Source organism: Desmodus rotundus, chromosome 11, assembly GCF_022682495.2.
Source record: "Desmodus rotundus isolate HL8 chromosome 11, HLdesRot8A.1, whole genome shotgun sequence".
Lineage (NCBI taxonomy): Eukaryota > Metazoa > Chordata > Mammalia > Chiroptera > Phyllostomidae > Desmodus > Desmodus rotundus.
Genome location: NC_071397.1, coordinates 62,703,185 through 62,712,520, shown reverse-complemented (window position 1 = coordinate 62,712,520; position 9,336 = coordinate 62,703,185). Strand labels below are relative to the sequence as shown.

General features: G+C 42.8%; 1 protein-coding gene across 2 annotated transcripts in view; it reads left to right on the top strand.

Moving 5' to 3' along the window:
- METTL24 (methyltransferase like 24) overlaps positions 1-9,336 on the top strand; it is a 105,196-nt gene that overhangs the window by 83,068 nt on the left and 12,792 nt on the right. The gene's annotated exons all lie outside the window — the stretch shown is intronic.

Below are 9,336 nucleotides of genomic sequence, written 5' to 3'. Positions count from 1 at the left end.
TGACTTCCAACCTTTGATTCCTTCCTCCTCCCTTTCAATCCGTGGGGTCTTAGGTCAGGTGATCACGGTGGTGGAGGTGAGGCGTGGAAAAGAGGGGCCAGTTGTAAGATGTTGCAGAGGCTGAAGGCACAGGACTTGTTATCTGATAGGCTATTCCATGGAATGCCTGTCAGGAACTCTCAGAGAAACTTGATACTAAAGAAGAGTTAGGTCCTGCCCTGGAAGAACTTACAACCCAAGTAAGGGGAGGGAATCAGACATATCAGCAAATGAGTGGAAGCCGTGCTATGGACTTCCCTAGAAGTCAATACGGGGCCCAGAAATGGAGGACGTCAAGGAGACCCTGACATGCAGCACACAGCCATAGACCCCTTCCTGTTCCCTCATCGCCCCTCCTCTCTGTTTTCTGACCCTTGGCTTCACTCACTGATGACCCTTTCATAATTTCCCCCAATACAGTGTTATTTTTAGCTCTTATATTTCAGCATATTGAAAAACAGCTAAATAACCCAGTGGGCTCATTTTGTGTCCTACTAAGTTAGAGCTTGCTTTTTGCATTTGGACCATATTTTATGTAGCCGAAGCCATGTTATCGGCCTTGCTATGCTCCAGGATGGACTTGGTACCACTTTTAAGGCCTGCTATTGAACCTCAAGAACATTTCTGGCTGAAGAACATTTTATTTGGGTGATTACTTGGTAATTTATTTGTTTACACATTCATTTGTTTAGAAATACTTTATACATGTTTGTGTTTTATTTCTCATCTTTCTGGAAATATTTGAAAATGCTTGCCTAAATATGGCTAGGTCAGAAAAATTAATTAACCAGGGACTGTAGCTTTAAGGCACAGGATTGCGATCTAAGGTCAGAGACTAGCAATTGTTTTCAGCTGCCCCCTGAAGCAGGGTAGAAATAAAGAAACTGAAGCCACTGCCTAGCGCTGTCCTTGGTCCTGCCACTGCCTGCCTGCATGGTCCTGCCACCTCTGCCCTTGGCCACATCCCTCGCCGGGCCTCAATCCTGCCTGAATTTGCAGTACTTGGTTCCTTGCTGTTGTAGGTCATCCATAGCCTTGCTGACTTCTGGCTTCTTAACTTGTCACCACCTCACCAATTACCTGTCCCTGACCCCCCTACCCCCCGAAGAGTTTGCTCAGCAGCTTCAGGTTGGATTCTTTGGAACAGGCTGGAGATCTGGCCAAAAAAAAAAGTCTTTGGAAATATTTTCCTTATTTTTTTTTTTTAATTCATTTGCCCAGTGTTTCTTCCCTGCAGGTTATTTCTGAGAGCTGATCCCTCATAAGACTTATTTTCTTTCATTTTAAGTTCAGAATTGGTCCTATATTAGCTTAGAGTGGCCTTTAATATTTCTCGTAATATGCAGGGTGAGTCTTATCTCCCTTTGCCTGGTGGTAGCAGAAACCTTATAATGTTACAGTTCTGGCAGCCAACAGTGATAATTGAGCCCGATTGAATGTGTTTAAAGTTTAAGACTCTTAAAGAGACTTTTAATCCTCTTGTTCATTTAAGACAGATTAATTTCTTCTCTTTTTCTACAAAAACCTGATCCTCTAACATGTTCAGCTTTAGTTTCATAGAGGCAGATATACATATCTTGCTTTAAGTAGACTCGACACATAAAGATTGGGTTTACTTTAATCATTAAAAACAACTTTTCATAATCTAAAAAACAGAAAGTTTAAAATTGTGACTGAATATTGATCCAGACTGTAATGAATATGGAGAATGAATATAGCTTGATGTTTTGGGAATAACTGATTATAATAAAATTTTTAAAACTATTCATAAATGACTAGATGAGTGCTCAATAAACAATAATTTCCAAAATGTGAGCCCAAGTAGGAAACTCAATTTGCACACTCCTTTCAGGAACCTGTCTTTTACAGGATGTGGGCTGTGTCTGTAAATGCCCCGCAGCGCCCGATTCGGGCCCCTACACGGCCAGCTGCGCACACAGAGGCGAGCAGCTGTGTTTGCAGGTCAGCTGTGGCCTCCAGGGGAAGTCCGTGTCCCGCCTCAGTGGAGAGATAAGCTGGGTGGTTAATGCTGACGTTTTATTGGTGTAACTCATGTAGCTTTGGCTCTTAGCCAGGGGTTTTTATTAATATAATGGTTAATTAGCTTTATAATAGATGGTAGTAGCCAGTTTTAAGTTTTAATACACATTTCCTGAGTGGAAAAGAATCTATATCCTTTTAAAGATTTAATTTAAAACAATAGATAAAGCACTTTTTATTAAAATGTCTTAAATGAAAAGTTATAAAAAGATGATTTAACATGTAGTTAGTTAAAATTGATTTGTCTTGTTTTCTCTTAAGGGACATGTGGATTTCATCTCATCTAGTGAATTGTTCAGACAGAAAAGCACAGGCATGTTTATGAATGTTCCAGAGTGTCATGTGCCTTTGGGAACTGACTGGGCTGATGACAAGAGGAGTCTTTCTTTTTTCTTTTAAAGATTTTATTTATGTGTTTTTAGAGAGAGGGGGAGGGAGAGAGAAAGAGAGGGAGAGAAACATTGATTGGTTGCCTCTTACACACCCCCAACTGGGGACCTGGCCTGCAACCCAAACATTTCCTCTGACTGGGAATTGAACCGGCGACCTTCTGGTTCACAGTCTGGCGCTCAATCCACTGACACACACCGCCCAGGGCAGGAGTCCTTTGCTGTGCATCTGCACAGGGCTCCCCGCCTTAGCACAGCCTGTTCGTCCTGTTTCTCCAGGGCAGGGACAGGAAGGGGCTGCAGGTTAGTAAATTATTAAAAGTTGTAAACCTTGCTTGTCCTTTGAACCTGCTCCTCCACTTCTGGGGGTATTCTTATTCTCAGAAAATAATAGAACACACTTAAATATTTAGCTACAAGTTGTTGATCCAGTCAGTTTGTAATATCATCCAACTGAAAAGAGACTACATGTCTATCGGAAGGGGGATGGGTTAAGTAAGTTATAGCAACACAAAAGCTGTTGCCCTGGCCAGGTGGCTCAATTGGCTGGAACACTGCCCCATACACCAAAAGGTTGTGGGTTGGGTCCTCAGAGCTCATACTTAGCTTGTGAGTTCAGTCCTCAGTCGGGGTGCAAAAGGGTGACACTGGTTGATGTCTCTCTCTCACAATGTTTCTCCTTCTCTCTTTCTCTCTCTCACATTCCTCCATCTGTAAAATCAATAAACATATCCACAGGTAAGGATAGATAAATAAATAAATAAATAAATAAAAGTTGTTTTAAAAAACAGGTTATAGGTGGAGGCCTTCAAACTTTTTTTCTTAAGTAAGAAAGTTCCTTTTCAAGCAAAAACTTGCAAGAGATTCTAAATATGAAAAAGAGAGAAAAGTGGAGTTGGCCCTGTTGAATCGAGCTGACCCTAACTCCATGTGACCCTCACTCCTGTGGGGGTGTGGGGGCGGGCCTCAGTCACCTCCATCACAGTCTTATGAAAGCTCAGAGGGACAGTGTTTGAGAAAACACTTTATATGAAAATTTATTGTCCTGGAAAGATATTCATGGTCTGTTACTTTAAAAAGCAGATTTGGCCCTGGCTGGTGTGGCTCAGTGGATTGAGTCCTGGCCTGTGAACCAAAAGGTCTCTGGTTTGATTCCCAGTCAGGGCACATGCCTGGGTTGTGGGCCAGGTCCCCAGTTGGAGGCGTGCAAGAGGCAACCACACATTGATGTTTCTCTCCCTCTCTTTCTCCCTCCATTCCCCTCTCTCTAAAAAAAAATAAATAAAATCTTCAAAAGAAAAGCAGGTTTGGGCAAAAGGCGACAACTGTAATAGCATAAACAATAAAAAATAAGATAAAAGAATATTTAAAAAGCAGGCTTGAAAACACAGTGTAATTATGATCATATGAACAACACGTGTGTTTGAATTATGCCCGTGATGCTGTAATGTGTGTTGTGTGTGTTTATAGGAAAGAAAAACAAAGCCTCATATACCAGGTGTTCAAGAGTTAACTTTTTTTACACCCTAGATTATGGGTATTTTAATTCCTTTTCTTTTTGCCTATCTGTAGTTTTAACTTTTAAATGATGACCATATGTTTTCTTTTCAATAAGAAAACACTTTTGGTTAAATATACGGCACAAATAACACCCCTAATAAATGTGTGTAATATTTAATAATTATTTAATAAATAAAGGAAAACAAATGTGTATAATTACAAATGTATATATTTATTTATGACATGTTAGGTGAAATGTTCAAATTGCTGTCCATTTCGTGCGAGATATTCACCTGCCCTACCAACTACACTCAATGATGTTACTTCTGCCGGACCCTGTATATTAATTTCTGGAAATCACAGCTTTGAAATATATGGCCTGTGATACTATACAAGTAACTCTTAACTTTTAAAAAGAATATCTGCATAAACAGTACTGGGTGCCTGTTCTAGTTATCTATGGCTCCATAATGACTCACCCTCAAAACTTAAGTTTCTTGAAACAACGACCACTGATGATTTTATCATGTCTCAGTTTGTGGGGTCAGTGTCTGGGACAGGATGTGCTGGGCAGGCTGGCTCAGATTTTGTCATGCAGCTGCAGTCAGACAATGTCAGTGGCATCTGGGCTGTCCAGGCATCTCCCACTTCATACTGATTCTGGGCATCTTCACATGGTCTCTCTGCAATGGCCCGTTTGGACTTCCTCACAGCGTGCTGGTCTCAGGGCAGGCAGGCACCTTGCACGGCGGCCAATGTTTCCAAGAGTGAGTGTGCCAGCGAACAAAATTAAAGCTGCACCACCTTTCATGCTGAGGCTTGGATGTTACTTAGAGTCGCTTCTATCACAGTCGATTAGTCAATAGTCACAAAGTCCATCAAGACTCAAGGGAGGGTCACAGACAGGATGAATAATTAATTTGTGGGGCCCGGTGAGTAATGGCAATGCAGGGTTCCTTTTTCAAAACTTACTAAGAATTTCAAGTCAAGGACAACAGAGCATTAAATCAAGTTGCCTTCTAAATGCAGGACCTGGTGGAATCACGCAGGTTTCACCCTATGAAGCCATCTCTGGGGGTGGGGACACCAGCCCTATCTCTTGATGGGAGGAGTGTCTAGGCCATATTGTGGGATGGGAGTTAATGGTGAGACCACCCTTGGAAAAACAAAATCTGCCACAGGCTCTATGACTCACCTTCAGTGAATTAGGTGGCTCACATTTTGTTTTTACCACCCAGAACTAGAGGTAGCCGTGAAGTACAGAGGAGGAAATGCTGGCTCTCCAGAAGCCGGGCTGCCATAACAGTAACAGGCATGTATTTCAGAACTCTGTGTGGAGAGATACTGCTGGTCTCCAATTAGAGTACAGCAAGAGTACCTACCTGTTTTGTATCTGTTACAGACTGAGTTGTGTCCCCTCCAAAATTCATAGGTTGAAGCACTGACCCTCCGGTGTGACCGTGTTTGGTGACAGGGCCGTTAGCAACATAGAGTTATGAAGTCATGAGAGTGGGCACCTAGTCCAATAGGACTGGTGCTCTTGTAAGAAGGACAAGGCACACAGGAGTGCTCACATGCAGGAGAAAGGCCATGTGAGGACACAGGGAGGAAGCAGCCATCAGTGAGCCAAAGAGAGAGGCCTCAGGAAAAACCAAACCTGCTGACACCTTGATCGTGGACTTCTAGCCTCCCGAACTGAGAGAAACTAAGTTTCCATTGTTTGAGTCACCCATCTGTGGCATTTTGTCACAGCATCCCTAGTAGACTAATACACTATCTAGGACTCATACATGTTTACTTGTCCCTTTCAATATTTTTTTATTAGTCATCCTTAATCCATTGGATGTCTAGGTTCTCTGTCAACTTTCAAGGAAAGCCAGATCTAATTGTAAATGCCATGTTTTAATTAATGCCCCTTCTTTAATAATATCCTGATGAATAAAGGCTTTATTATTTATTTTTCCTGTAGTGTTGCTTATGTCCAGTAAAGGTTCATGTCTGCTGTAATAACTTTCGCTCATTCATGGATCTGTATGTAAAGTAACATTGCTTTTAACCCCTGGGGTCAATTAACTACACACATGGCTATGAACAATTCATCTCATCTTTTCTGTGTTTGCCATTCCTCCCCTCAAGGGCTGGAATCTGTTTCACCTCCCCTTGAATCTGGGCTGGCCTTGTGATTTGCTTTGACCAATAGAATGCCATGGAGGTGATGCTGGTAAGTCCTAACCTAGTCCTTTACAGGTGTTGCAGCTTCCATTTTGACCCTCCTGAGAGCCGGCATGTAACAAAATCTCCTATCCTGCGTGACAGTCCCCTTGAAGGGGAACAGGCTCAGGGGACGAGCTGTAGGCACGAGGATGCTGAGTGCCTGAAGGAGTTCCAGAAGGAGGGAGAGGGGTGCCGCTGGGAATGGGAGGGTGCCAAAGACAAACTGCACCTGCTGGGCCTGGCTTTGTGGCTTAGACGGAACCAGGGAATGGAGCACAGGGGTTTCATGATGGCGGCTTTAATTGGCCTTGGCGGCTTGCTGACCTGCTCTGGGTTTGACACTTAGCAAGGTTGGAGCTGTCAGTGTTGGCTGGTGTAGGAACTGGCAGGAAGTTGTCCATAACTGTCTCCGATGGTTGCTGGCCCTTGGCTGTCTGGCCCAGCACACTTTCCCTAGGCATTGGCCTGGGGAATTCGCTTCCAAACTCATACTGTCTTGGCAAAGCTCTGTAGTGATAGCTACCTCAAACACTGTTGTGGGTTGCATTGTGTGTCCCCCAAATTCCTATATTGAAGTGGTAACTCCTAGTACCTCAGAAGGTGGCCTCAACTGGAGGGTCATTGCAGGTGTAATGAGTTTAGTGATGTCATACTAGTGTAACACTTTACACTAGTGCAGTATACTGCACCCCTAATGCAGTATAACTGGTATCCTTATACAGAGGGTAAATTTGGACACGGACACACAGGGATAACACAGTGTGGCATGAAGACAGAGATCAGAGTCGTGCAGAAGCCAGGGAATGTCAAAGCTTGCCAGCAAACCACCAGGAGCTGGGAGGGCAGCGTGAAGCAGATCTCCCTCAGAGCCCCCAGAGGAGCCCACACCTTGGTTCCAGATGTCTAGTCTCCAGAACCCAGGTGATACATGTCTGTTGTTGAAGCCACACAGTTTGGGATACTTTGCTACACAGCAGCCCTAGCAAACTAATACATGTGTTGGCACCCCTTCTCTATATCCCCCTTTCCTCTCAGCTCTCACTTCCAGGTGGAGGAACAAAGGGGTCAACTTGTGCCCATAGTGAGGAGGCTGCCAGAAGGCCTCACAACTTAATCCAGTGAAAATTAAATTTCCCTTTTCCTCAAAAATTCTGTGAAAGGTGATTTATATGTATTTCAGGCATAAGGAAAAGGAGATAATTTTTGATAGGAGGACCCTTCTAATGCCTCTGAAATGACACTAAAAAGCCATTTCATTTAACTTCTTTGAGACCCTTCTACCCAAGAAAGTCTTCATTTCAGAGATTACAGAGAGTTAACGCTTAGTCGTTTTCTTTTTTTTAACTCGATTTAACCCAAGTGTATCAGGATCGGCGCTTCGATAGTCCGATATGATCATCTGATGACTTTTAGTGCTGTAATTGTTGAAAACTGTTATTAGAATATTAAAATTGGCATGTCTTATTCAGAGATATTTAGTGCCTATAATAACAATAATATTGAGTGCATAATGCAGTAATAATGAAAATTGCATTTGCAAAATAGCAGTAATAGAATATTGTGAAATGCAAGAAATAGAAAACCACAAGGTAGGAGAGAACCAGGCCTTACTCGCAGCACTTCCGCTGCTCGCGCCCCCCGCCCCCCCCCCCCTGGGCCGCACCATGCGGGGCAGCCTGCTGCGGTCCTGACTGCCGCGGAGGACTTTCCGTCCTGAAATCAAAAGGGGGTGGGAACGTTGTCGTGTGTGGCTATACTTTTTGCTCTTTAGAGTGGGTTAACATTTTGTGAATGAAAATTGGACTTCCAAAGAAAACATATATTTGCTGTGATTTAGCCTAATAATTTGGTAATTTTCCAGTTGCTCATAACTTCCAATTAACAGCTTATTTAAAACAAATGTTTGGAAAAATATGTAAAGTATATTCTTCTACACGTCATAGTTATAGTTTTTAGGACAATTTTAGGCTAATTAACTTTAACCTGTCCCTTTAATGCTTTTTTGATCATTCAACTATGCAAACTCACAGAAAACCACAGTAAAAAATAAATCTATAAGGAACCTAAAAAATTCTTGGCAATGGGAACTGTCCCCACAAATGCTGATTTTGGGTTTTGGATAGTTTCTATACCAATTAGAAAAATGGTGTGAAGTTTTGGTTATCTCTTTTGGCAGCTTAATTATCCTCACTCAGGAATATTTTGCTTAAGATTTCAAAAATTAAACAAAGCCAAGCAAGTGTCAGGACTGCAGAGATGAAAAAGGGGTGAATTAATTCTGTTGTGTTCAATTGACAAGAATTACTTTAGTCTTGTGTATGTTCACATGGAATCTGCCTTTGCTCTGTTCCTTTCAGAAAAGAAAGTTGTTTTGTGTTTGTTTTACATTTTTCTCTTTGATTTTGGAGCCATTGAATCAACCAGCTGGTTTATAGAGATCTAGCCTTTTCTAAGGCCTCTTTGTAATCTCAGCATTGTTATCATCATCACTCTATCCCTGATGGACCAGGAGGTGCTATCCAAGACAGGAGAATGACAGTGTGTCCCACAGGACCTCAGGATGCCAGGCAGCGACCATTTTCTTGGAGCAATTATATCTAAACTGAATGCCTCTTCTCCATCCAACTCTGAAATCCCACAAGAAATGCTACCACTGCACTGAGGGCCTGGTGACTTAGCTACATCTGAGAAACCTATCAAACAGAGATGTGCTGAGAGAGAGGAGAGGCTGGGGTGGAGCTGGTCTGAGTCCTTATCCATCCTTCCACACAGACAAAGATGTTTTCCTTGCACGGGAAGGACATCAGTGACTTTGGTCGGCTGCTTCCTGAGGAGCTGATTAGGGTTGTGTGCGCCGTCACCTCTTGGGACGCTGGCCTTTGCTCTATCGCAGTGACTCCCTCCATCCTCATTATTCCAGTTTGGTCTGAATGCTGTCACCTTCCTCAGTGTGGTCTACTTACCCACTCCCACTGCCCCTCCATTCCTTGGCAACAGAAAGTTGTCTTTACCAAATCCTTGTCTGCCGATAGGGCTATTTCACTGAGATTATAATGCTTTAAGCTGGAACGTGCTCTGAAAATGTAAAATGGTGATGTCGATAACAATACTTCTACTCACTGGCCCCCATTCTCTCTCCAGTAGCCTTATTTTC